Consider the following 25,983-nt stretch of genomic DNA (forward strand, 5'->3'; position numbering starts at 1 on the left):
CTTTTTTTGGCTTGTAATCCTTTCTTAAGGAAAAGATTTCTCACACACCTTCCCCAGATGTAGGGGGACAGAGAATAATTTTGGAACTACTCCAATTCAAGTCAGCTTGGGGAGAGTGGTACTTCTCTACTTGTTTCTGAGACATTTGCATTAGCAACAGAGAGTGTTGTGTTGCCGCTGCCAGGGGCCTACGGTGATGACTTCAGAAACAGAATTGAATGATGTCACTGTGACACCTTGGGAACAGCTGCCTCTGAGCAAGTTGAGCGAGGAGGGACAGAGAAGTGTGCTGGATGAAACCACGTGAGGACTTGTGGATCCCACGTGGAGGTGCATCGAGAGGGCCCACCCTTCTGTAAGTGTTTGGATGCTTCCTTTTAGATTTCTGTAGTTTGTGTAAACTCCTTTCACAAGCATGAAGTTTGGTACTTTGGCTCAGTGATGTAGCTGCACAGAGTGACAGGTGCAACATGTGGCTGAGGGCCTCTGCACGTTCTCTCTTTCCCACACACGATCAAGAAAGAAGGGTAGACAAATAAGAGTGTGCTGTGGTCCTGCCATAGACCTCAAGTACTACAGCATAAACAAGAGACTTGAAAGTAGCCCATCACATGAAACTTCAGGACAGCAATGCACTTCATCAGCTGGGCTGGCCTGTTGAGTGGAGTGTCTCAGGACGGAGTGTATGAAGATGCACTCCATCTGCTTTCAGATTAGCACTTGCAGTGAGCAAGCTGCCTGGCCTTAACATTTTTCATTTCATTTTTCACCCGACTTTTGCTGGTTCTTCTTGGTCTAGAAAAAAAAAAAAAAAAAAAAAAAAAAAAAAAAAAAAAAAAAAAAAGTGAACTCAGATCAAAATAGAAGGATTTCCTTTTCATTAATTCCATGTTCTTAACTTGACAGATTTGGTTATTGACGTAGAAGGGACGTATCTGGCCTGACTGCAACACCCATGCTCGCAGTGTGGACAGTTCTCATAAAGGTGATTCAGGGTAGTTTCTGGAAACGAAGACATCAGATGGCAAAGGTAATCTCCCAAATTTTTTTTTTTTTTTTTTTTTTTTTTTTTTTTTTTTGTGCTAATGCAGGAAAGGCAAGTAAGAGTAAAAGTAAGAGTCCAGATAGTGTAAGAAGCAGCAGCTGTGAAGGAAACTTCCTTCTGGCTGATATGGCTCCACATCTAGTTGTGGAGGTCATAGTGCAGGTGGAAGCATGTTCTCGTCCAAATACTTAGCTCTCTGTTTTCACAACAGGTCTAGCAGCAGAATGTCTTTGAAACAACTGTGCCTATGACCAAGTTCATGCATCGTGGTAGACGAGGTAAAAGCTCTGGACAAGCAAAGGGGAGGGATGGATGGGCATGCAATACGATCACTTCAATCTTATCTCTCTAAGAAACCTTACTGAGAAAACAAAACAGAACAGAACAAAACAGAACAGAACAAATGAAACAAACAGCTAGCTTGCTGGAGACATTGTCTGGGAAACAGTGGAAACACTTGCAGACAAAAACATATCAAAGGACTAACACTTTGAGCTTGATTCTAAACCAACATCCTCAACTCAAACTCTTGTTTATGTTCATTACAGACTGGTAGAATAACATGTCACATTTGATGACTTTGCAGCATAGATGTCAGGAATGCAGCTTGGGATCACCTGCTTCTACTTAGAGTTCGGTCTGAAGGGATGAGCAAGTAATTGTTCCTGGGCTGATGGAAATCTGTTCTAAAGTCTGTTTTCTAACACTCTTCTAGATGCTTCTCTGTCCATCGCTCTGACCTGCCAACTGTGGTGCAAGTGTGCAGTTGTGGCAAGAGGGATTTCCTAGTCCTGATTTGACCTGCTGGACACCAACTTTCCTAGTCAATTGCCGATGTTGCTGAGGAGGCAGCAGTATCAAAGCCCTTGTTGATGAAGATAGAACAAGTTTGGGGAGGCTTTGGCATTTCTGCACAATGCTGCTTCCTGATTGTGACCCAAGACGCAGATTCTGAACTAGGCAAAGTAAGCTAGAGTAAGCTAGACTGCATGTCCTGGTAATTTTCTTTTCTTTCTTTCTTTTTCATTCGTCGCTTGTAAGAAAATCTAAATCTTTCAACCATTTGTTTGAAAACACAGTTTTATGGAAATGATTGTGGGTGTGCTCCTTAACCTTGTTTGGAACCTGTTTAACCTCGCTTCAGTTAGAGGAGACCTGTGCTCAAATTTATGCTTACCATGATCAAGTGGCATCCTTTTTCCTTTTGGTATTCTTGACTTTGGCGCTTGCAAGTGAGGTTGAAAAGAGTTCTCAGGATGATTCTTCTTTTCCTTTGCAGTATCCCAAACTCCAGATTACATCTGATCTTCATCTCTGATCTGAAAAGCTTCGCAGGCCAAAAGAGAATTGAGATGAGGAGTGAAATACAGAATGCTGGTGAATCTTTCCAGTTCCCACCCGTAACTTTTGTGAGAGAAGCAGGTGCGTTACTGTAGTGGTAGGAAGTCAATAAGATAACGATCGTGCCCTTGAAGGCAAGTAAGGGTATAAAGATGAAGAATGCAAGGCCCTGCTTAAAGACAGTCTTTAGGCTGCTTCTGGATCAGCAGTTTGTTTGGTTCTTGCACAGCCTCATCTCCAGTTGCTTAGAAGCTGTGAAGATGGGAAGAACACTTGGTGTTTTTCATCCACTCTCAACCTCATCTCCATTTCCTCTGAAGCTGTGAATATTGGAAGTACACTTGGTTCTTCCAATGATGTGAAGAGCCAAGTGTCTTGGGTCTTCCATCAACTCAGAGATAGCAAGAGAATAAGGTATTTGCTTGATAGGACAGTACTTAATTTAGGTATTTATTAAGTGAAGAAGAACACTGAAACCAGCCAAAGCCGTATCAGACATGGTAAGGCCATGCTTCTGTTAGGAAGTAATTCAGAGTGCTTCCATGGTGTACTTTGGACAGATTAACTCTGGTCCTCTGGACTAAGCACCCCCAAGGGACAATTCTCTGAAAAATCTCTCGGAATGATCTGTCCTTATCTCTTCCACTGTAGTCTCCATTAGGAAAGGATAAATATTCATTGCCCATGTGGAAAGGAGCTCCTCATGTAGTTGTTTCTAACCAAAATCTCCTTCTTGTGTTCTGTTGACAGAAACCACTTGGCGAGCCAAGCCAAATCACCGAAAATGGAAGTAGTGGAACTACTGCCAAACCGTGCTGCTGCTTCTAAACCAAACTGCAGTGTAGGTGGGGACAGAGCAAGGGGACGGAACCCAGCCAGGGCGAAATTGAAAGTCACCTGTCTGAGCCGCGGAAGGAAGTCAGCGTTTCCCAGTTTGAGACTGTTCCCTGACTGGTCCCACAGCAGCTGGAACGCTTCCGATTGCTGCTGATGGATTCCCATGGATCAGCCAGTGACACAAGCTGCCAGAGCGACTGAAGCGATCTGGAGTTACGCTTCTCCCCCTTCTGCGTTCAGATCCGTGAAAGGAAGGAGAAGAGGGGAGAAGAAGAGGGGAGAAGAGAAGAGAGGGGGAAAGAAAAGGACAAGAAGGGAGGGAAGGGGAGGGAAGGGGAGGGAAAGGGAGGGAATGGGAGGGAAGGAGAGGGAAAGGGAGGGAAGGGGAGGGAAAGGGAGGGAAGGGGAGGGAAGGGGAGGGAAGGGCAGGGCAGGGCAGGGGCATGTAGGGCATAGTAGGGGAGAGTAGGCTAGTGTAGGATAGCGTTGGGATAGTGTAGGACAGTGAGGGGAGTGTAGGGGAGGATAGGGGAGGGGAGTGTAGGGGAGGATAGTGTAGGGAGGGGAGTGCAGGGGAGGGGAGTGCAGGGGAGATGAGCATAGAGGAGCGGAGTGCAGGGGAGTGTAGTGTAGGGGGGTTTGGGGGAGTGTAGTGTAGGGGAGTGTAGGGGAGTTTAAGGGAGGGGAGTTTAGGGGAGGGGAGGGGAGTTTAGGGGAGGGGAGTTTAGGGGAGTTTAGGGGAGGGGAGAGGAGTTTAGGGGAGGGGAGTTTAGGGAAGGGGAGTTTAGGGAAGGGGAGTTAAGGGGAGTGTAGGGGAGTGTAGGGGAGGGGAGTGTAGCGGAGGATAGTGTAGGGAGGGGAGTGTAGGGGAGGGGAGTGTAGCGGAGGATAGTGTAGGGAGGGGAGTGTAGAGGAGGGAACTGTAGAGGAGCATAGGGGAGGGGAGTGGAGTGGAGTGTAGGCGAGTTTAGGGGAGGGGAGTTTAGGGGAGGGGAGTTTAGGGGAGTTTAGGGGAGTTTAGGGGAGGGGAGTTTAGGGGAGTTTAGGGGAGGGGAGGGGAGTTTAGGGCAGGGGACTTTAGGGTAGTTTAGGGGAGGGGAGTGTAGGGGAGTTTAGGGGAGGGGAGTTTAGGGGAGGGGAGGGGAGATTAGGGGAGTTTAGGGGAGGGGAGTTTAGGGGAGTTTAGGGGAGGGGAGTTTAGGGGAGTTTAGGGGAGTTTAGGGGAGGGGAGTTTAGGGAAGAGGAGTTTAGGGGAGGGGAGTTTAGGGGAGGGGAGTTTAGGGGAGGGGAGGGGAGGGGAGTTTAGGGGAGGGGAGTTTAGGGGAGGGGAGGGGAGGGGAGGGGAGGGAGGGGGTGGGTATTGGTGGGAAGTAAGGAATGGGCCAGGGAGGGAACGGGAGGGGAGGGGAGTGCTACCCTAAATAAAATGGCCAAAGAAGTGACATTTTGGATCTGGAGCCAAATTTGTATGTTGCCATTCATTCCACAACGCGATTCATCACAGCAATCTGCGTTTTGCACAGTGCCATTAAGGGTTTGGCATGCACAGAGGTGACTGAGTATTTTCAGAACTAACTTTCCTTCCTAACTGATTGGAGACTTTTGCTGGTGTTATAAATGGCTCAATGTCTTCAAAACAGGGCAAGAATCAAAGTTTCCAATGTATGAAAGGAACGCATTTCCCTTCAAGCTCTCTATTGACACGAATTGCTAAAACCTTCCTCACACTGGAATGCAAAAGATCAGGTGATTGGTTAACGTAGGGTTGGCAGCTGAGCAGGGGAAACATCTTCAAAACTTCCAAATATTTCCCCTATGCAGAACTCCAACTCCTTCTTCTCTGCTCTCTGGTTGTGAAAGTTTCTGTCACCTGCTCAGGAAGCAGAAGCAGTCAAATGGGATTTCGAGTGATCCAGCTACAGCATCAGTGCCAGTGAGAGGAAGCAATCAATTCCCAGGTAGTCCAGGGTTTGAAGAGAGTTTAAGCAGCTTTCCAAGGAACATGTCCAAGTGCAAAGCAACCAATTGATCTGACTCTCCAGTGAAAGAGAAGGAAGTGCAGAGCAGCAAATGCTTGAGAGAGGGAAACCTTTTTGAAGCACAGCCATTTGGGGCCGAGACCTGTTAATGTGCTAGGCAGTCCCAGGAAGTGTCAAAGTGTGAGCCGTGCTCTCCAGCACTGGCGTCCTGCACTTTCTGGAGGTTCTTGATTCTGTAATCAGAATTCCAACAATCTCCTCAACAGCATACAGATCCAAAAACCCACAGACCCAGATCAAACAGCCTCCCATCTGGTTGTATCATTGTCAGGCATGCATTCTTTTCTAGTAACTGGTCCTTTCTTCCTTAGTTCAGATCAAACACAAATAACAAAATTCAGATGACTCCTAAACTCTCCAGACAGCTCTGGTGTTGCTGTAGGATGGAATACAATTGTTTTCCTTACAACCCCCCAGTTCTTTCCATGTCTGTTCTGGACCTTGGGATCTCTTTTGGGAGCTACATTACGCAGAGCAATACAATAAGGCTGAGATCACCGCTGCCTCAATGTAATGCAAAGGTGAAGGCCTTTATGACAGCCAGTTTGGAAATGAATGCAGCCCCATCTTGTCAGCATCAGAGCAGAGCCAGCTCCAGATGGCTCCAAAAAGGAGCTGCTGCTGGCCAGAGCCGAGGCAGGGAGTGCTGCTGGGTGGGCTACGGGGGAGCAGATTTAAGGAAGGGGGGAAAATACTGCTGTGCAACAGCAGCCGAGAGAGAGAGGATTGTGAAAGCGTGAGAGAAGCAGCCCTGCAGCTCCCAAGAGAAGTGCCGCAGGAGGGCAGGAGGTGCTGCAGGCAGGCAGGCAGCAGCAGTTCCCCTGCGGGCTGTGCAGGGAGAGGCCCCTGGTGGAGCAGGCTGTCCCCCTGCAGCCCATGGGTCCCCCATGGAGCAGATCTCCACGCTGCAGCCCCCCCATGGGTGGAGGAGCCCCCGCTGGAGCAGGTGGATGTGGCCTGGAGGAGGCTGCGGCCCATGGAGAGCCCCCGCAGGAGCAGGCCCCGGGCCGGAGCTGCAGCCCGTGGAGAGGAGCCCACGCAGGAGCAGGGTGTCTGGGGGGAGCTGCCCCCACCCGCGTGGGACCCGAGCTGGAGCAGTTTGCTCCTGGGGGATGGATGGACCCCGTGGGACGGAGCCGTGTGTGAGCAGTGCTTGAGGAGCTGCTGCCTGTGGGCAGCCCCCACAGGCTCAGTTGGGGAAGGACGGCATCCCTGGGAGGGACCCCATGGGGAGCAGGGGCAGAGAGGGACTGTGAGGAAGTGGTGGGGATGAAGAGTTAGGGACTGACCACAGCCCCAATCCTCGTTCCCCTGCACTGCTCAAGGGAGGAGGTGGAAGAGGGTGAATGGGGGGAAGGTGGTTTTAGTTTGCTTTTAGTTTCTCACTGTTCTAGCCTGCTTGTGACAGGCAATAAAATATATCAACCTCCCTTACGCTGAGTATGTTTTGCCTGAGATGTTGTTTGCTGAGTGATCTCCTTATCCTTATCTCAAACCTTAAGCCCTTTCCATCAATTTTTTTCCCTTGTTTTCTTTGAGGAAGGGGGAATGAGAGAATGGTTGTATACAAGAAAAGAGCTGCGGTCTTCCCTGCTTTTACTCTTCTGGGTGTCACCCACACATTGTAACGCGTGCACTAGCAGCCCGTGTTGTCTGTACACTTGTGTTTGCCATAATTTCACTGATTGTTCTTAAAAGTGGCTACAGGACCATCCTTACTCATCCTTACACTCTTTGTCTACATATACCATTGTTTTTCCAGGACAGAAGTTGAAGGAGATTTGAATTTGAACAACTAACCTGGGCTCTGTCAGAATGCTTCTTAAGCACAATTTGCAATTTCAGCAAGAGTATTCAAGTGTATGCATTAAAATCGGATCTTTTTTGATGTTATAGTAATTATTATTTGTTGTCCCTATAAGGATGGCTCCTAAACATATGATTTCCTGATAAAATGGCAGTAATAAACTCACCCACAAGAGGATAGACAGAGATATACTACCATGACTTCAGAATCAGTTTTAGAGAACAGTACTAGAAGCTTTTATATTTGTCTTCAGGTGAAGCCATATGGGATCCCACCCACTTACAGACAACATAGCTGACTGAAAATAATGCAATTTTATTATATTACTGATATCTATGTAAGAGTTGAGTTAAAACAATGAAATTTAAATTCACATCTATATCAGTGGGCATGGCAAGTAAGATACATGAGCACAGGATGCAAGCAAAATCTTACCCTATAGACAATTCCTTACATGGTTAAGGAATGATAGCTAAATGCAAATGGATTAAGTTTGTCCCCAAATTTAGTAAAAGGCAAACTCTTCCTTCATAGTTTGATGAAAACTTGCACCATGTTTAAATCTCTTCTTGTCTCTGCCCCTAAACTGCCATGTAAGATCTAGCAATTCATTTAAATTTGCTGTGCCCGAGTTTTATCTGTATACAAAATAGACAAAAACAAATACTGAGAAAACAGTTTAGATTTCACCATACACCCTTGTTTGAACAAGTTGGAAGCCACTACTCATTAGCTCATGATCTATTCAGTGGTCTTTGTAAACCTGTATTAGCTTATGCATATGCATCCTACTTACTCTTTGGGAAGCTAAGGTTGATCTCTAGAGTATTCTGGTTAGAACTGAAGCATGGGAAAAGGATGTTTTAGCCATCACCTGAAGCTTTGCAGAAGAAGTATATTCAAGGAAAAACAGGTGGCAATGTGCCAGTTTATGTGTTGTTCAGACAGAGCAATGATGGTGGGCTAATATTCCTCTTTCCTGCTTTAACATTTAAGGCATCATGAGAGGTAGCTGGTGCCCCCTCAGGTCTTGTACTTATCCACTGCAGTGTATCCAAGAGCTATAGGATTTTTTGTACTTATCCACTGTAGTGTATCCAAGAGCTATAGGATTTTTATCAGGATTTAGAGGTTTCTCCAACTACAGCCACAAGGTGCATAGGTCATCAGGTACTATGTTATTGAAACATCTTGTACCTGAATTTCTGTAATTTTTATCTCTTTATGGTGTTGTACTGGGAATAGTTGGACCACTTTTTTTTTTTTTTTTTTTTTTTTTTTTTTTTTTTTTGTCCTAGGCAGCTTAGTTGGGTCCATTTAATATTTCTGTTTTTATAGCTTTCCTGTCAATTCTGCAGACTTGGAGGACAGGCCATTTAACCAATTACAGTCAAGACAGTGTGAAATTCACCAAAGATGGAGCTATATTTGTGCCAAATATTAGCAATAACAACAACAGTTATAGCAACAACAACAACAACAACAACAACAATAATAATAATAATAATAATAATAATAATAATAATTCTGTAAAGTGATACAACTTTAATTTTTTGTTGCATCTGGTCTTATTTTTAATATATTCTTTTGTAACTGTATATTATCCATAGATTCCTTGCCTTTTTCATTGACTGAAATCATCTGTAAATTAACTGGATGTTTCTTCTCTCATTATACTTCATTATGAAATGTATGTTTTCATGCCTTACTTATTGAACTCTGTTGACACTTTTGTGTGAGCAAGAAAATCACTATTTTTCTTATAGGCTTTTCTTTGATATTCAATGTGATAATGTTCATGTGTATTGGTTTATTTTCTTGAAACTTAGACGGGGAGGAAATGTGCCGTTTACATGAGGGGCAAACAGGTAAGATCAATTACTTCTGAACTCCTAGAGGCTGGTGTTCAGACTGTGCTATGTGGCACCCTGTCAGTTCCCTATATTGCTCTCACTAACTTTGGTTGTGCTAGTAAGCATCTGTATACAAGACTGTATGATGGGGATCCAAGTAACAAATGGTAAATTGTTAGCAACTATTTATAGATATTTTGAATCAAGTGATTTGCTAGACATTATCTAGGCATGCTGTGTGGTAAAAAGAGGGATAAAATCCAATTTTGTGTGACAATATTTTACAGCCTTATCTTTGATTGACAGATTTTAAAGCTAGGAGAGAGACCATTAGATCATCTAGTCACATATGTCCTGTACATTACATGACATTAAATTTCAAACAATGACTCCAGACTAAGTACATTTTCTGGAAAGGTGCCTAGATTTGATTTGAGAGCACCAAGTAATGGGCAATCTACCAGTCCCTTTGGGAGTTTGTTCCAGATGTTAATCACTTACACTTTTAAATTTTTTATCTTATTCCTATTTTGAATTTGTCTGCCTTCCTTTTCTATCCACTGGTTTCTATCTATCCCTGCTAGATTAAAGAGTTCTTTACTTCCTTGTGAGGTTGCTTATACACTGTAATCAAGCTACCTGCCTGTCAGTCTTTTTTTTTTTTTTTTTTTTTTTTTAAATATATATAAGATAAATGGACTGATATTTTTAAGTCCTCGCTCACCTGAATTTTCTGCAGCCTGGAATAATTTAGTATTTTTTTTTTCCATATCAGCTGTTTTTTTTGTTTTGTTTTGTTTTGTTTAAAAAAATTATATTTTAAAAATGAACTCTGTGCAGTATTCAGAACAGGAGGTAGTTTGCCAGCATCAATCTCACCAGTTCTCTCTAGAAGCATAAAATCACCACTGCTTTTCATTATTCCTCCTCCATTCTGGTTCCTTTGAGATATTAACCTACATCATGTCTATGTTTTTCTGGAAACACTTTTTTTATTTGTCTGCAATGATTCTGAATTTCTTTTTCAAACTTGCTACTATCAGGAAGTAGTTTCTCATTGTATAGATATGACCTCCATTTTGAGGGGCAAGAGAAGGAAGAGAGTTTTCATTTCTCTCTTAAAAAGCATTGTGTGTCAGTTCCAGAGCTTGGCCTTAGCTTTGTCTACTAGTCTTATGACTAAGTCAATCTCATTGACTTTTTTAGTTCTGTTTAATGCATATTTCTAAATCATGCTTAGCAATGTAGGTTTTTATACTACTTACCTCTAGCCCATTTAATACTGTTCATTTACCGCCAGTTGTTTTTTCAACTAATCAAAAATCTAATTCTTGATCTTTTTAATGGATGCTTTCCTGGTACCGTGTAACTTTATTTTTTTAATGAACGGATCATAGATCTGAAGTCAAGAGCCTCATAAACGTTATACTTGTGCAATAAATTCACCAGTGAAAATTCTAATCTTACAAAGATTGAATCTGATTTGATTTACCGGAGCTTTTTTCTCTTAGATGGTATCAGTTGCCCTTGATTATATTTCTCTCATTTAATTTTTAATTGATAGAATTCCATTCTATATTTTCCATGATTTTTCCCAGCATGATTAAACACATTTTCCCATTGGAGCATTCATAATATTTTCTAAAACCTCCAGAGTGCCTCTGATATCTCAGAATGTAATGTAAGTGAGAGAAGTCCACAAAAGTCTTTATTGTTTATCTATCAATGTGTGTGTGAAAGTTACACGACTGCTGATGTAAAACTGTCTAATTCTAGTACATTTTCTTTAATACTTTTCCGTAGATATTAATGGATTGAACAAACTGTCATCCCTGTAAAGAGACATTTATAAAGCACTGTTCTTGTTTCCAGATCCTGAGCAGAGGTATTGACTCTACTATTTCTGCATCATTATTCACCATTTTATGATCTCCTCTATTAAAATATTAATAGTATTTATTTACTGCATGGATACTTTAAAAGCTATTTTCTCTTTTCTTAAGTCATGTCAGCCACATGTTTTTCCCCAACATGTATTTATCTTCTCATATGTGACATCATTTTCTTTGAAATAAATTGTCTAAGACAGCCGAAGTTTTGTTTTCTGTGTAACATAGATGTGTCATGCAAGTATCAATTTGTTTGAAGTTTGTAAAGCTCAACTGAAAATAACACATAGTTATTTTAGCCATTGATGTTACTGCAATACAGTGTAATTAGAATATTTTGGTTTTATTCAGAATAGGTGAACAATGAAATAATTGAACTTTGAGTACAAATGCCTGTTATCTTGTTTATACCAGTGCTCTTTGAGTAGTTTGCATTTTGCATAGCAGTTGGACATGTTGATGAGTGTTTTTGTAATAAAGAATAAAGAAAGAAAGAAAAAAGGCAACCTAATCTTTAAAGCTGCAATGTTTTTGAAAACTGTAAGTAATAAATTTGAAATACCTAATTTGTACAAGGAGTAAGTATCGTAAGGTCATGAGTTATATAGTCATCATCTCCTATAATTGCACTGTCTTTTAAGAAGAATCCTCTTAAAAACAAAACAAAAAACACTAAAGTTAACTTCACAAGACTATATTATAAAAGCATTTAGACTGACCATAACAAGACTGGCAAAAATGCATAAACATGTTAGCTACCTACATCTCAGCTTATGCTGCAGTTTCGTACTTTATTCATTTATAGTTTTGAAAACTGGGATGCCACTTTAGACATTCAAATACTTCTGAATGCTTAAATCATAGACTCTTAAGAGCAACAATCTGAAAAATCAGAGTAGAGTTTTTATGGCTTTGGAAATTCTTTATCTCATGTTTTAATAATTGAAACAATTAATAAGAGAAGAAATAACTCATGAACCATTAAAATAGATCATCAAGGAAAATTAGGAACTCTATGAACTATGACAAAATATTTAAAACATTAATGTCTTTTAATTAACTGCAGTTTTTGCCTGAGACTTTAGATTCTAATACATTAAAAGTATTGTGTGTGTATATAGTGTGTAATAGTTTAATTCAAATTGATACTGGGATATGTAATAATAAAAATGCAATTGCTCTCATCAAATGTATATACATGCATACATGGGCGCACAAGGATTTTTGTGAAGATGTATGCATGTGCCAAGTTCACTCCTACCATGGATAAAATTATCTCATTTGTGCACCTGATTGTTTGTGAAGAATGAGGAAAAAATATAGGAGTGACTGGTGTCCTAGAGGACAATTAATATTATAGAATCATATCTCATCATAAAATGGCTTAGTTGGAAGGCACCTTAAAGATGACCTAGTTCCAACAACTCTGCTATGGACAGGGATGCCACCCACTAGATCAGGTTGGCCAAGACCCCTGATCAAACCTGGCCTTGAAAGCCTTCAGGGATGGGGCATCCACAGTTTCTCTGTGCAAACTGTTCCAGTGCTTCACCACCCTTACAATGAAGAATTTCCTCTTAACAGCTAATCTAAATAAATCTAAATGTCATAAATAAAATAATATATATATATATATTGTATTTAATAAATAAATAAACAAATCTAATCTAAATAAAATCTCTTCTAGGTTAAAACCGTTCCTCCTTGTTTTATCAATATCTCCTCTCCTGTTCTCTCCTCTTATGATGCAGCCCAGGATGCAATTGGCCTTCTGGGCTGCAAGCACACACTGTTGGTTCATGTTGAGCTTTTCATCCACCAGAACCCCCAAGTCCTTCTCTGCAGGGTTCTTCTTGTTGAGTTCTTCTGCTAGTCTCACGTCTGGGATTGCCCTGGCCCAGGTGCAGCACCTTGCACGTGGACTTTTTGAACCTCATGCAGTTCACATGGACCAACTTCTCAAGCTTGTCCAGGTCCCTTTGGATGGCATCCCTTCCTTCTTTGGTATCACTGCCCCACTCATGTTGATGGCATCTGCAGATTTGTTGGGGGTGCACTTGATCCCACTGTCTTTGTCACTGATAAAGATACATGTATTAAAGAGCACAGGTCACAAGTTGGACCTCTCAGGGACACCAGTCATCACCAGCCTCCACCTGGACATAGAGCCATTAAGCACCACTCTCTGAGTGTGACCTTCAAGCCAAATAGCTCGTGAATAAATTGTAATGAATTAGGTGTGGCATGCAAGATAAAATTTATTATCCTGTTAAGAAGGCTGAGTGAGTGAGGAATTAAAGGAAAGATCTCAAAGTTGATGGGAAAAAAAAAAAAAAGATTATTTATTTTTCTACACTTTGAATCTTTCCATGTCAAAGCCTATTGTCATGTTCTCCCAAATCCTTTCTTAGTTCTTTTCCATCATGCAGAACCCCTACTTCTACTAGTGCTGTTTTTTTTGTTTGTTTGTTTGTTTGTTTTTTCCCCATCAATGATGGGAATCAACAAGATCAACAAGATTGGAAGAGGTGAAAAAAATGAATGGAGAAAGAGCACGGGACACTTCACTTGAGACAAAGAGCAGTCAGCACATATTGCAGGCCTATCAACATGTGAAAGAAGTGGTGTACTTGGAGATGGCACAGAGGACCCAGCCTCCCCACAGGGGAGAGTGTTCCAGGGTTCTTAGCAGGTGCACATATGTTCCCTTCTGCACATACTGCAGCTATGGCAGCCCTACTCATCTATGCTTGAAAATTTTCCACAGATGCTTTGGCTTTTGCTGCTTTGGTAGACTGAGAACTCATTGGGTGCAGGCAATATCCACCATTCAGAAAAATGAAGACAGATTGTGTGTTTGTCAAAATGATAGATTGTAAGAAAGAACAGAATGATAAGGGATAATGCATTTCAGGGTTTGTTTGACCCTTTAAAAACATGGTCATACTGTCTGAAATTGCTTCAGTTTCTAATAGTCATGCTTTTCTTTGTCAATTCCTCTTCCTCTTCCTTCTTTTCAATTTTAAACTAAAATAAATAAATAAATAAATCTCATCGCATAATAACATAATGCCAAAGAAAGGTTTTAAGATATGTGGTTTGCTGTTTTTACCAGGTTTATAAGTGAAAAGAGGTAAAATTCTATTTGTGTGATTCACTTCAAAATGTTTTTATAAGATGTTGCATGTACAACTTCTAATGCTTTGGGAAGCTTATTTCTTGTAAACTTTCCTTAGCTAGTTTTTGGATAATGAACCTGCAAAGCATTTCAAGGCAGAATACTATTTCATTCCACTAAATTATTGTGTAGACTTCTATTTTTGTCTCTATATATCTGTCCCCTTTTTAAATAAAATTTCTATTAAAATGTGCAGCTCTATTTGAATAACCATTTGAAATATATAATTGCACTTTTGGTGTTCCTACTGCGTGTCCTTCGTGTAATATGAAACAGAATTATGCAACAGAGAAAAAAAAATGAGGATTTTCATAATAATCATGACTGTGATAGTCAAAGAAGAGAAAGATATCGCAGAGTAAAAAATAGACATACAACCCAGAAAAGAGAAGAGAAGAGAAGAGAAGAGAAGAGAAGAGAAGAGAAGAGAAGAGAAGAGAAGAGAAGAGAAGAGAAGAGAAGAGAAGAAAAGAAAAGAAAAGAAAAGAAAAGAAAAGAAAAGAAAAGAAAAGAAAAGAAAAGAAAAGAAAAGAAAAGAAAAGAAAAGAAAAGAAAAGAAAAGAAAAGAAAAGAAAAGAAAAGAAAAGAAAAGAAAAGAAAAGAAAAGAAAAAAGAAAACCTGTATGTAAGTATTTTTGTGACTGAGGAAAAAGAAGTGCAGGAAATAAATAAACTAAAAGAAAGAGAAAAAATAATTTTAGATATTCTTCTGGGCTGAGTGCATAATTGAGACATTGTCTGCCTCAATTTTTTTTTCTCCCAATCCACATAGCAATGTTAACTTCATATCAGATACTGGTGCTGCCTTAAATATGCAGGGTTTCTTCCTGATTTCAAGTAAACTGACAGGCATCTTATGCATCACTTCCTTTAAACCACTAACCCAGTCACTAATGGAAGGGACAATACCTTAAATCTTAATACCTCCTGAAAACAACAACAAAAGAAAAAAAAAAAAAAAACAACAACCAAAAACCATGTGAGAAAAAAATACTTCTAGAGTTTAAGGAAAAGAATTTGCATAATGTTTTTTCTATGAATTTGACTGACCATTCTCACAGGAAGGTATTGTTGCATCAACATAGATAATCCTTTACATATATATACACATATATTCAACAAAACACAGATCACTGCAGTTTAGTGCCTAGAAATTCCACATAAGTGTAATCAAGACTGCATTGAAAATGAGCTAGAAAAAGCAGTTTGGGCTTTAGAATTTGTATCTCTTTTGATACCTTTCACTCTAAACGGTAGCCAAACATTATAACTCATTTTCTCTTCAGCCTCCTGAGGCAGGGAAGGGTACTCTTGTGAGGAAAATGCAGGAGAGAAACTTTTTACACACTTCTTCATTAGAGTAAGAACCTCAAGGCATTTCCTCAAGGCATTGCTGCTGTCCCCAGGCATTAATGGAACAGTGCATTATGGTCAATTAATCCATCTGTTATTGATAGTTTATGTTTTACTATCAGCCTGCTCCCATTTTGTGAGGTTGTCTCTGCAGCAGATACACCTTCTTTTTTGACAGTTTTCTTAAAATTCATGCTCAGGGTGTCCTGGGCTTAAATGCCAGCAAATATATTGTGTGAGCTCCTTATTTTTACTTCTGAATTCTCAGTGTACTCTCTAGCTCTCCCTGTGGATGGTATTTACAGATTTTATTGTTACAGCTCCATGATTTTTTGATAGAATAAAAGAGTTCACCTATCATTTTAATTGCAAGTTAATCCTGTAACTTGTTGTTAATTCTGGATGGGGAGCCACAAGTCAGAAAGAAGGGCAATAGTTTGGGATTTGATAAGACTGAAGCATAAACTGAGGGCAATCTGGTGTAAGCAGGGGAGGTGGAAGCTGCAAGGTAAAGAAACCATTTTTCTGCAATCAGTAATTAGACTGCTTTGTTTCATACCTAGTCTCCTGTTTGTGAGACACTAAGTGGAAGCTGAGATGTTATTTCTGTCTTTTTGTAAACCTTATTCATAGTTAGCAAAATTCAAATATGTAACCTCCTAGCCAAACTCTAACAATGGCAATGTGTTTTCTGGTGCTCTTAAAAAGCACCAGAAGCGTGCTTTAAAAAAGCATAAGAAGACTCAGTTATATGTTTGTTTTTCTGATTGAATTTTGCCACATCACATGCCAATCTTTTGAAAGTGCTTTTTTCTGTGTTAAATCATAATGTACCTTACAATGACTAAACTGTACTACATCCCAGAAAGGCAGCTGCAACCCTACAGCTCTGTTTTAAAGGGCATTCAACATCCCCTGTGTTATCACAGTTAATTACAGGAAACCTCACCAGTCTGAATTCGGTCTTTAATGTGAACCCATTTGAAATTCTGATTTGGAAGAAGACGCTTTGAGGAAGATGATCTGTAAACTCAGTGCCAAGAGTTTCACTGCATATAAAATAACACTCTTCATTGGTTCTGAAGTTTAACTGAGTTAGAAAGAAATGGCTAATATGGAACAGAACAGAAAACATCACGAGAGTTTAACAATATCTTTTTATAGTATTTATTAGACTGTATTTTCAGAATTTTCCTGAGGAAAACCCGCACCTTCTTCAATAAAAAACTAGAGAAATTCGACTTCTTTTTTTTTTTTTTTTTTATTTTTTATTTATGGTAATATGCCAGTAATGTGTTCCAGGCATATTTAAGTGAGGCATACCTAATTAAAATGCAATCAGAATCAAAGCATTTGTATTTCTCCATTGTCCTTTATAGAAAACAAATTGAAGTTTTGGGTTTTGATTACCTTTTTTTTTTTTTTTTTTTTCTTATTTATTTATTATATTTATTTATTTATTTATTAGCCTTAAGGCAGAGAAAATGTAATGGCTCAGCATGGCTCAGCTCTGTCATGGGAGAGGAAGACTTCGTGAAATACCACTAGGGATGACAATACTATAAAAGATTCCAACTAGACAAGAAAAGTAGGTTTGTCTATAGTTTATATGTCATCTCCTAACCCTTGGTGTCTTTCAAGAAAATGTCAACAGTACAACCTATCTTTACAAGAATTACTACTTTACAACAGAGTAAGAAAATAACTTAGAAAACTGTTTACTACCATGCAGTCACAGGTTGATGGCTTTCTCATTTAACAGCAGTAGGTACTAGATGTTGTACAGAAGACAGAAAAGTCTGTCTCTCTCCAAATGAGCTGACAAACCAAATACTATTAAGGTGATGATGACGGTGGGTGATAAAGGACAGCAAAATGAAATAAAGAAGGATGAGCTTATCTGATTCTAGTGCTCCTTTTAAGAATGTAGGATTGCTTTAGTGGTGGTTTATTTTGTTTTGTTTTAAAGCAAATGAAAATGCGTAAGAGAAATAGATTACATAGACAAAATAATATTATGGCTGGAACAGATTTTGAAGCTGACTTTGTGAGCGGAAAAGGATAAAGAAAGAAATTGAAAAGGTAGTTCTATGGGAGAAAATGGAGAAAGCAAAACTTGTTCACTCTCATATTCTATCATAAATTATAATAGGAAAATATACTGGAAAGAAATACATTTAGATGTATTTCTCTATAGAATCTAGGACATGAACAATTAATTAATGACTATTAAAAAAATTATCTGGTATCAAGTGCTGACTGGGTGTTAAAATGGTACATTAGCTAGAATCTCCTAGAGGTGTAGGCAACAGCAGTGCATTTGCCCAACAGTAGCTGAATCAAGACCCATCTCATTTTCTGAATTTTGTCTGCACTTCTCCTGACAAATAGTTATTTCATAACTGCACTACAGGCTTTTTCTTATAGTTTCATTTGGAGAGAAATATATTCTGAACAAGAGTTTATAGTGAAAGGAGTGTGATGTCAGTCTGGGCAATTTTCAGAAGCTTTATTTGTCAAGATTGTATTTATCTGAGAAAGAAAGAATGTGATAGCAGTCCATGTAAAATTATATTGGAGAAACCAAAATACAGCAGAGAAACAGATGGATTAAAGATGCGTAACTCTGGAAGAGAAATTAAAAACACTAGAATATCTTCATCTGATAACTAATGGGTAAAGAAAGGGTAAATAAAATCATTCGGCTTATGCTTATGAAAAGACAGAAGCCATAAATCCCACAATGTCAGCTGAATAAAATGAATAAAATACCCTAAAATATCAATCTAAACAAAGTATACAGGCAGGGAAAAAAAAAAAAAGTCACATAGAAGACTAATCAAAAGTAACGAGTTTAGAAATGATAATGACTACTAATGAGACTGAGGAAAAACTGGCATGGAAATTAATTTGGATCAAGACCATAACGATCCAAGATCAAAATATCATTCAGTAATACAAGACAGAGAAAAATATCAGAAAAAAAAAATTGAGGAACTGGAGGAACACATCAAAGACCGGGCAAGAAATGTTGACAGGTGAAAAAGTAACAGCATGTAGAAAACAAACAAACAAACATAAATCAGTAGTAATGTGTAATTAAAAGAAAAAAAAAAAATGTCAAGGGAGCTCTAGAAGCTAAGTTTGAGCTGCTTTGTTGGAATGACTCTCCAGGCGATACTGTAGATGGTTTGTGCTAAGAATAATGGCAAAAGGTGAGTATATTGTAGCAATTGAAGTTTGAAATGCAATTGTTGGGTTCAGCATCTCTCAATAGGTAAAAGAGTCAGGCTAATTTTCAGCATCTCTGTGCTTTGTATTCTTTGCTTCTGATTCTCCCTTACATTTGTAGCCTATACACATCCTGTTCTCAGTGTGATTTCAAAGGCAGGTAGAGGTCTACAAATAAGAGTAACATCAGAGTAACACAGGAGTATGCTCAGTCTTCACCTCAAAACAAAACAAAACTAAATATTTTGTAGCTGTTGTACGGATTTTCACAAGACTTTGTCAGGAACTGCTTTACTGGGCAGTGCTTTTCTCTATTTACATGCCTGATGGAGACCTTCCCTCATAAATGAGGCAAATGAACCAGATAAGCATCTGTTTTTTTTTAGCCTCTTTACATAATTTTTGTTTATGATTACATCATTTTTTCTGATGTAAGGCAGGTTATGCTACCAACTGCTATGCTTCATAAACTAGCTCCAGATTTAAGTATTTTTGTAGGGAAAACAGCTACTTATGTGTATGACAGTGTGGGGATCAAGGAGACTCCTGATGCACTTAGTTTCATTGTGTTGTGCCATCTCCATGAAACTACCTAAGTGGGCTCTTGGTATTACAGAGTATGGGAGCTACTGTGACTCTTTTTATTCCAAATTATCCAATTATCCAAAGTCCAATTATCAACAAACTATGAGCTGCCAGCTACTACTTTGTCTGAAAACTGTGCTCAATCTAGTGATGGGTTGTCATACACTTAAAGCTTGATTATCTGGGTCCCAAGAGTGAATGTCCATTCATGATGACAGAATTGCAATTGTGATTCTGAGAGTCCTTTGCTATCTCTATTGGCTGTGAAGGACCACTAAAAACCTTCATCCCATGGTATGATGATATTCTTTTCATGTCCATTTAATTTGTCCTTGCATCCAAGTCTGAAAGGCAGACACTCGTGAATTGATGGCCTAATGAAGAATCTTACATGCTGTCATCCAAACTGGCAATAAAATTTATCAATACCGAGCCGTAAAAAAGTGCAAGAACTTCTTAGGTACCTCTGGTGACCCCTTTGAGTTTTCATTAAGCAATTGTTCCTTAACCAAAATATATTTGCAGTTACACGTGAATGTTTAACCTGACCTATCAAATGTGGGACATTAGGTATAAAACATGGCCCTGGCTCCCAGCTGAGACAGCAGCAGCATTACTGTAGGCAGTGTTTCTCACTGAAAACAATTTGTTGTCTTCAAAAGAGAACATGCAAGCTTCTTGGTGTCTTCAGTAATCGTAAAACAGTCCATGAAACCTTACGCAAAGATCTGGTAGCTCTTTGGTCTGAACACTGCTAGTCAGAGACATGCCGATGTGCAGAAAACCAAGGAATTGCATGCTCCAGCACATGAAGGCTGGCTGTTTTCATCTCACATGGCAGCCTTAATGAGTTCCAGCAGCTTCTGGCTGTGTAAGACAGCAGAGCCAGCAACACCATAAGTTTTATATAAAATTGAAGGAGATATTAGCCAGTGGCAGTAGAGCTCCCATGTGTCTTTAGGCATGGAGTAACTGAATACCAAGTATTGCCACTTTGTGACCAGACAGGCACAGAATAATTTAAAGATTAATCTTAAACATAGGAAAATGTATACAACTTAGCATAAGAAAAACAGAAATAATATATGTTGCTAATTAATGTAAACCCCACAAAGGCTTCATGATTTGAAATAAACAAGAACAACAGTAAAGAATGATTACATGGCTGGTATTGGCTGTTTTAATCTGATCTGAGATAATTCATGAATAACAACAACAAAAAATAAAGCAATATTTATCAGAAGAAAAAATAAGTTATGTAAATGAATTTTCACTGGCCTTTTAAATACTCTAAAAATGCATTATACCTGAGTTTTGTGCATTCTAAATTTGACTGTGCTTGGAGAAGACTGGAGAAATGATCAGACAAAAGAGACTGAAAAGGAAGTTTGCATAAATGAACTCATTTATGCACCAGCACGTTCTTTGAAATAGCCCTAATGCACATGACCAGTAGAATATATCAGTTTTGGCAATCCTTTCTCTGGAGAATGTTCTTTGACACCTTGAACATTCAGCATCAGAAGAAACAGTAGCTATCTATGGCTTCTCAGTACCATACAAGCAGTGTTGTTTAAGGCTTAACTTTGTGATATATAAGTTAACAACTAAACTAAGTTCTGGTAATTTATCTGGTAATTGACCCTGATAAGCATACAAAAAGTTATGATATTAATAATATTTAGATACTCTCTCTGCCAACCACAATCTGTTCATTATTTGAGAAGTCAGTATTTTCCAAGATACATTATTTTTAAACTGGTATGAAAACTGTCAAAGAAGATAAACTATCTTTAAATCAGAAAATAGCTTCTTTCCTGCTGTCTTATCAAACAACACCATATAGTCTAGAAATGTATGCTTGCTGAATTACTAATGGGGAGATTTTAATGTATAGGACTAGAAGTTATGACACTTGATTTGGGTAAACATGTTTTTAAAAAAATATTTGGCTCCTAAGAATAAAACAAAGCATATAGGAATAGAATATTTCGTATTAGTTTGTGCAATATGAGTGGTAAAATAGGGGAGAAAAAAAATGAGATTTAGGTGTGCTGTGCCCCCATAAATAAAATAAAATAAAATAAAATAAAATAAAATAAAATAAAATAAAATAAAATAAAATAAAATAAAATAAAATAAAATAAAATAAAATAAAATAAAATAAAATAAAAATAATAATAAAAAATCAAAAGCACTGAAGTTTGAAGAATAAACAGAAGACAGAAAGACGTAATTTCTTGGTTAACAGAAGTATCATGAGTGTCATCAGAAATTTAACATGGAATTTGAAGCCCAGCTATGAATATCATAAAAATATCTTACAGGGTAATCAAATATTGCAGAAAGTTAAGTCAATGTGTCAGTAGAGTTAAACTTTGGATTATATTGGTACTGACAGTTAACTGGGACACTGGGACACAGTAGCATGGACTGCATAATTAAATGGCCTGATGTGGGACACTGACATCTGAGCAAAGTGTTGCAGGATCCTGGATGTGGTCTGCAGAGACAACTGGAGGGTTGTCTCTACACTGTATGGGTGTAGTAGACTCTAAGGCTAAAGACTGGACACCAGGGACCATTGTCTGGTTCTGGAACAACCAGGTGGCAAAGCATTGCTCACACCTTTAAATAATAATAATAATAATAATAATAATAATAATAATAATAATAATAATAATAATAATAATAATAATAATAATAAAAAAACAACAGCCAATATCTCTTCTTCAGAACCTTGTGGCAATGTTGTAAAGACCTTTTAAAAACAATCCCTGGCATGACCTAGTCCCCAGACTGCACCCAGTAACTGTCTGATAACATGATAAAAGCTGAAAAATATCAAAACTTTTCTGTGGAGTATGCTGAGAGTTTAACATTGTGAATTAACATGTGTCAGTACTTGTGGGACCCTGGCCCTGTTTCATTTACTGTTCAGGATGTTACCAAAGGAAGCCTGAGTACCCTGCAGGTTTGAGCTCTAACTCATAGATTCTAATCCCATCTGTGTTTAAGAGTATTACAATTTTGTGAAAAACTGTATAAAATCAGAACTGCTATTTTGGATGCTGCTTAGTAAAAGAGAATTGATTTCCCTGGGATTCTGTCTGCAACGCTGGCTAATGTTGTCTCATACTTTGTATTTTATTTTTTCTTGTTCAGATTGAACCAGGTTTGCTCAGCAGTCTTGATCCTTTCATGCAGTCCTAGAAACACATACTTATAGCCTATCAGGGCACAAGCTTGGTGAGTGCTGTTCATTGTCTCTCAGCCATGGCTTCCTCTTATAGGTTCCCCACTCTAAAGGCTGAAATCAATTGGATCATAGGGAGCCTTCTGCGCACTCTTGTTCTGCAGATATGAGCTAGCCAGGACACACACACAGGCTGAAGATAGAAGCAGGGTCTCTAGTCTCTTCTCTGAGGGCTAGAGAATTAATCCTGGTAAGGTCTGTCAAAGATCTGTCAAAGAAATCATATAACAATGATTCAGAGTGTTTGTACTACCAGTTCCTGTCTCTAATTGAATAAATAAAAATAATAAGGATAAAACACACATGGAAAGGAAAGGAAAGGAAAGGAAAGGAAAGGAAAGGAAAGGAAAGGAAAGGAAAGGAAAGGAAAGGAAAGGAAAGGAAAGGAAAGGAAAGGAAAGGAAAGGAAAGGAAAGGAAAGGAAAGGAAAGGAAAGGAAAGGAAAGGAAAGGAAAGGAAAGGAAAGGAAAGGAAAGGAAAGGAAAGGAAAGGAAAGGAAAGGAAAGGAAAGGAAAGGAAAGGAAAGGAAAGGAAAGGAAAGGAAAGGAAAGGAAAGGAAAGGAAAAACACTGTCCATATTGTTTAGGTACCTCATTGATTTGTTGTTGTTGTTTATTTTGAAATAAACAATATATAAATAATTATTGGTATTGTAATCTGAGGTAAACTCTCAAGATTTTGTGTTTTATCAGATGTATGAATTTGGGCTAAGATATGACATCAAATTCTCAGGAAAGTACAGAGTAAAGTACTTTAAAGTATAGAGTAAAGTAAATAGTTTAAACAAGGTAACTTTAAGGAATCTGATGTTATCTGATGAAATTGTAAAGGTAAATTATCCCATAAGTGCTTTTTAATATGAGTATGGCATAAAGGAACATATTATATTTTCCTGTGTTTGTTCACATTTTGATATCTAATACTTGATACCTGAATAATTCCTGATTTTGTGGTCTACAATATATGTATTGTAGCTAATTTGGAACTTAATGAATTGTTTTTAATGCCTAAAATTAAAAAGAAAATTTCTCTAGCACAAAAATATATTTTCCATTCCATTGTAATTTTCTGTTCAAAGAACCTTCTCTTGCTTAACATAAAAAACAACAACAACAACAACAACAACAACAAACAAAAAACCACCTCATACCCTGCAAATCTGCATTATTTAGTACTCTCCAACTCTCAATGCATTATTTAACTTTCAACAACATACCTGAGGATATAATCCAACAGAACTGTAGCAAAGCAAACCCCTCCTCTTCAGCCTAAAATTCTAGATAGAGTATACTCATTATTTGTGATACTTATTTTCAGAACAATGAGCTGTGAAGAATGGCTTCAGGTAATGAACTGACTTTATTGCTCTAAGCTTAAAACAAAACAAAAGGAGAGAATAATAATGCTTCAGCTTTCATTCAGGAATACACCATTCATGTGCATTCCTCCTGTAGATGACAATTAATGTGGAAGTTTAAGAATATGTCTACATATCTGTTTCAACCTGATGCAATTTGAAAATCAGTATAAAATCAAAATCTTCAAAATCTCATTTTTACTAAATAAAACATGACCATTTATTCATTTCTATCCCTTTTGATAATGGGAAACTACAGCTACAGCAAAAAAATAAATGCAACTCTAAAATGTGTGTTAAACGTAATAGTCATCCTTATAAGATATGCTTAAAAAGCCACGTTTAGGCCAATGAAAAGAATATACATTCTACATACAAATTTTGTTTACAGTATGAAGTAGTTTATGCAGATATCCAAAACATATGTACATACAAGCTTACTTTTTTTTTTTTTTTCAAAAATCTGGTCCCTTTAAATAGGTTGTTAAGTAAATTGTGAACTAAGAGAAAAAAAAAAGAAAGGAAATGACTTAAAAGGTTATTTGAATCTAAGTCACTAAATAACTCCCACACTTGAAGTTACATTATTGATTTTCAACAATGTAAAGCACATAAAGCAATAAGTACTTATTACCCTGTAGGAAGAATAACCCAATTATCTCACAAACTACTGTTTCAGTTTGGCCACTAAAATAAGTATTTGCTGAAAGTAACTTTGCTCATTTATTTCAGAATGTTACTTGAAAGGCATAAATAACCCAGAGAAAGAACAATATGATTATTACTCAAATTCATTCTTTCCAGATCATACTCATATTAATATCTTTAGATACATTTATATACCTTTTCTCTTCTCTTTCAAAATCTAAGAGTAGATTGAGGAGGGACTTCTGGCACTTTCTTCCCACTTTCTATACTCGAATATATCCTCTCATTTACCTTCTAATAACATGCTTTAATTTATTCAAGGAAGAAATCCCTAAATTTTCACTTAATACACATTCATTGTAAGTAGTGCTCCACTTGCACATTTTAAAGGCAGATAAGCTATTTTTGTGTTTCTGCTGAGATTGAAACCAGTGGTGTGATGAAAAGCTCTAAAATTCCTACTGATGAATGAGAAATCAAAAGCACATTAGACTTTTGTACACGTGCAGAAATCATTTGTGTGTAGCAAACTAAACACCATTATTACTCCTCCCTAATACTGATATATTATTATATTTTCTAAATGTAAGTCATGGGATTAAACAACTGAAGACAGAGGTGTTGATTTCAATGTCAGCTTTACTCTCTGAGAATAGAAAATAAAGATAACTCCCTCTGCATGACCAATCATTACACTGTGTACTGAAAGTTTCTCATAATTGCTGGTACTTTATAATAGTAGAAATGTTTCACTGAACGGTTAAAAAGCTCAGTATTAAAATCTCTCATACTTGTCTGGATGCAGTCATTTAGTCCCAAAGGCCATTTAGACTTCTGTTTCCCCACCTGTGTCCTTAGGATCCAGGATCTGGGGAGTTCATTCACATGTATTTTTCTATACGTGAACTTAAATATGTACCTAACTATTCAAACTTTATGACTTTAACTATTCAATCTTTATGACTCCAAATAATACATGGATGGGAACCCATTCTTGCTACATTTGTTTGCCTTCCTTGTCTTACTTACTGTGTAGAAATGGACCTGACATTTTGCACTGGGAAAGTAGATGAAAATCCAGATAAATTGTGATGTTAGTAATCATCATGAAACTATATAAGACAGACAAAGCTGACAGAGAAAAAAAGTCTTTTGTTGAAGAAAGCAACATTAGAAAAAAATACAAACTTTCAGGTGCACAAGCCCTTTTGTAGTCTGAAACAGAACAATTCAAATTATTTCTGCCACAGTTTAATGCTTCTGCTACACAAAAAGATATCACTGTATTTTGGAAGATAGTGAGCTCACTATAGCTAATGTTATAATGTATAACCTCTGAGATCTTTTTTTGTTTGTTTGTTTATTTGTTTATTTCTTTGTTTCTGCAAAACAGAGTTTATACTTTCTTTGGATTAGTTAATAAGTGAAGTTAATTTCCACTGAATAATCAGTGTTTATTCAACACGTCTTTAGCTATTGTCATGAGTTAATTGATTTTATTGCTAGCAAAGTGAAGAGAGAACACCAGTCATCTTATAGTGACAGTACACTAAGTGACCTAAGC

General features: G+C 38.1%; 1 long non-coding RNA gene across 4 annotated transcripts; it reads left to right on the forward strand.

The window, feature by feature from the left end:
- Nucleotides 1-211: 211 nt before the first annotated feature.
- On the forward strand, nucleotides 212-3,534 carry LOC140000810 (uncharacterized). 4 transcript variants are annotated; one of them, XR_011806037.1, is made up of 6 exons: nucleotides 212-355; nucleotides 907-1,030; nucleotides 1,257-1,323; nucleotides 1,761-2,020; nucleotides 2,325-2,467; nucleotides 3,137-3,534. It is a non-coding gene; the product is annotated as an uncharacterized lncRNA (long non-coding RNA). The 4 variants fall into 4 exon arrangements; XR_011806039.1 differs by having other exon boundaries at nucleotides 1,761-2,010; XR_011806038.1 differs by having other exon boundaries at nucleotides 2,325-2,445; nucleotides 3,137-3,183.
- Nucleotides 3,535-25,983: the final 22,449 nt, after the last annotated feature.

This window comes from Anas platyrhynchos, chromosome Z (assembly GCF_047663525.1).
Source record: "Anas platyrhynchos isolate ZD024472 breed Pekin duck chromosome Z, IASCAAS_PekinDuck_T2T, whole genome shotgun sequence".
In the NCBI taxonomy this organism is placed as follows: domain Eukaryota; kingdom Metazoa; phylum Chordata; class Aves; order Anseriformes; family Anatidae; genus Anas; species Anas platyrhynchos.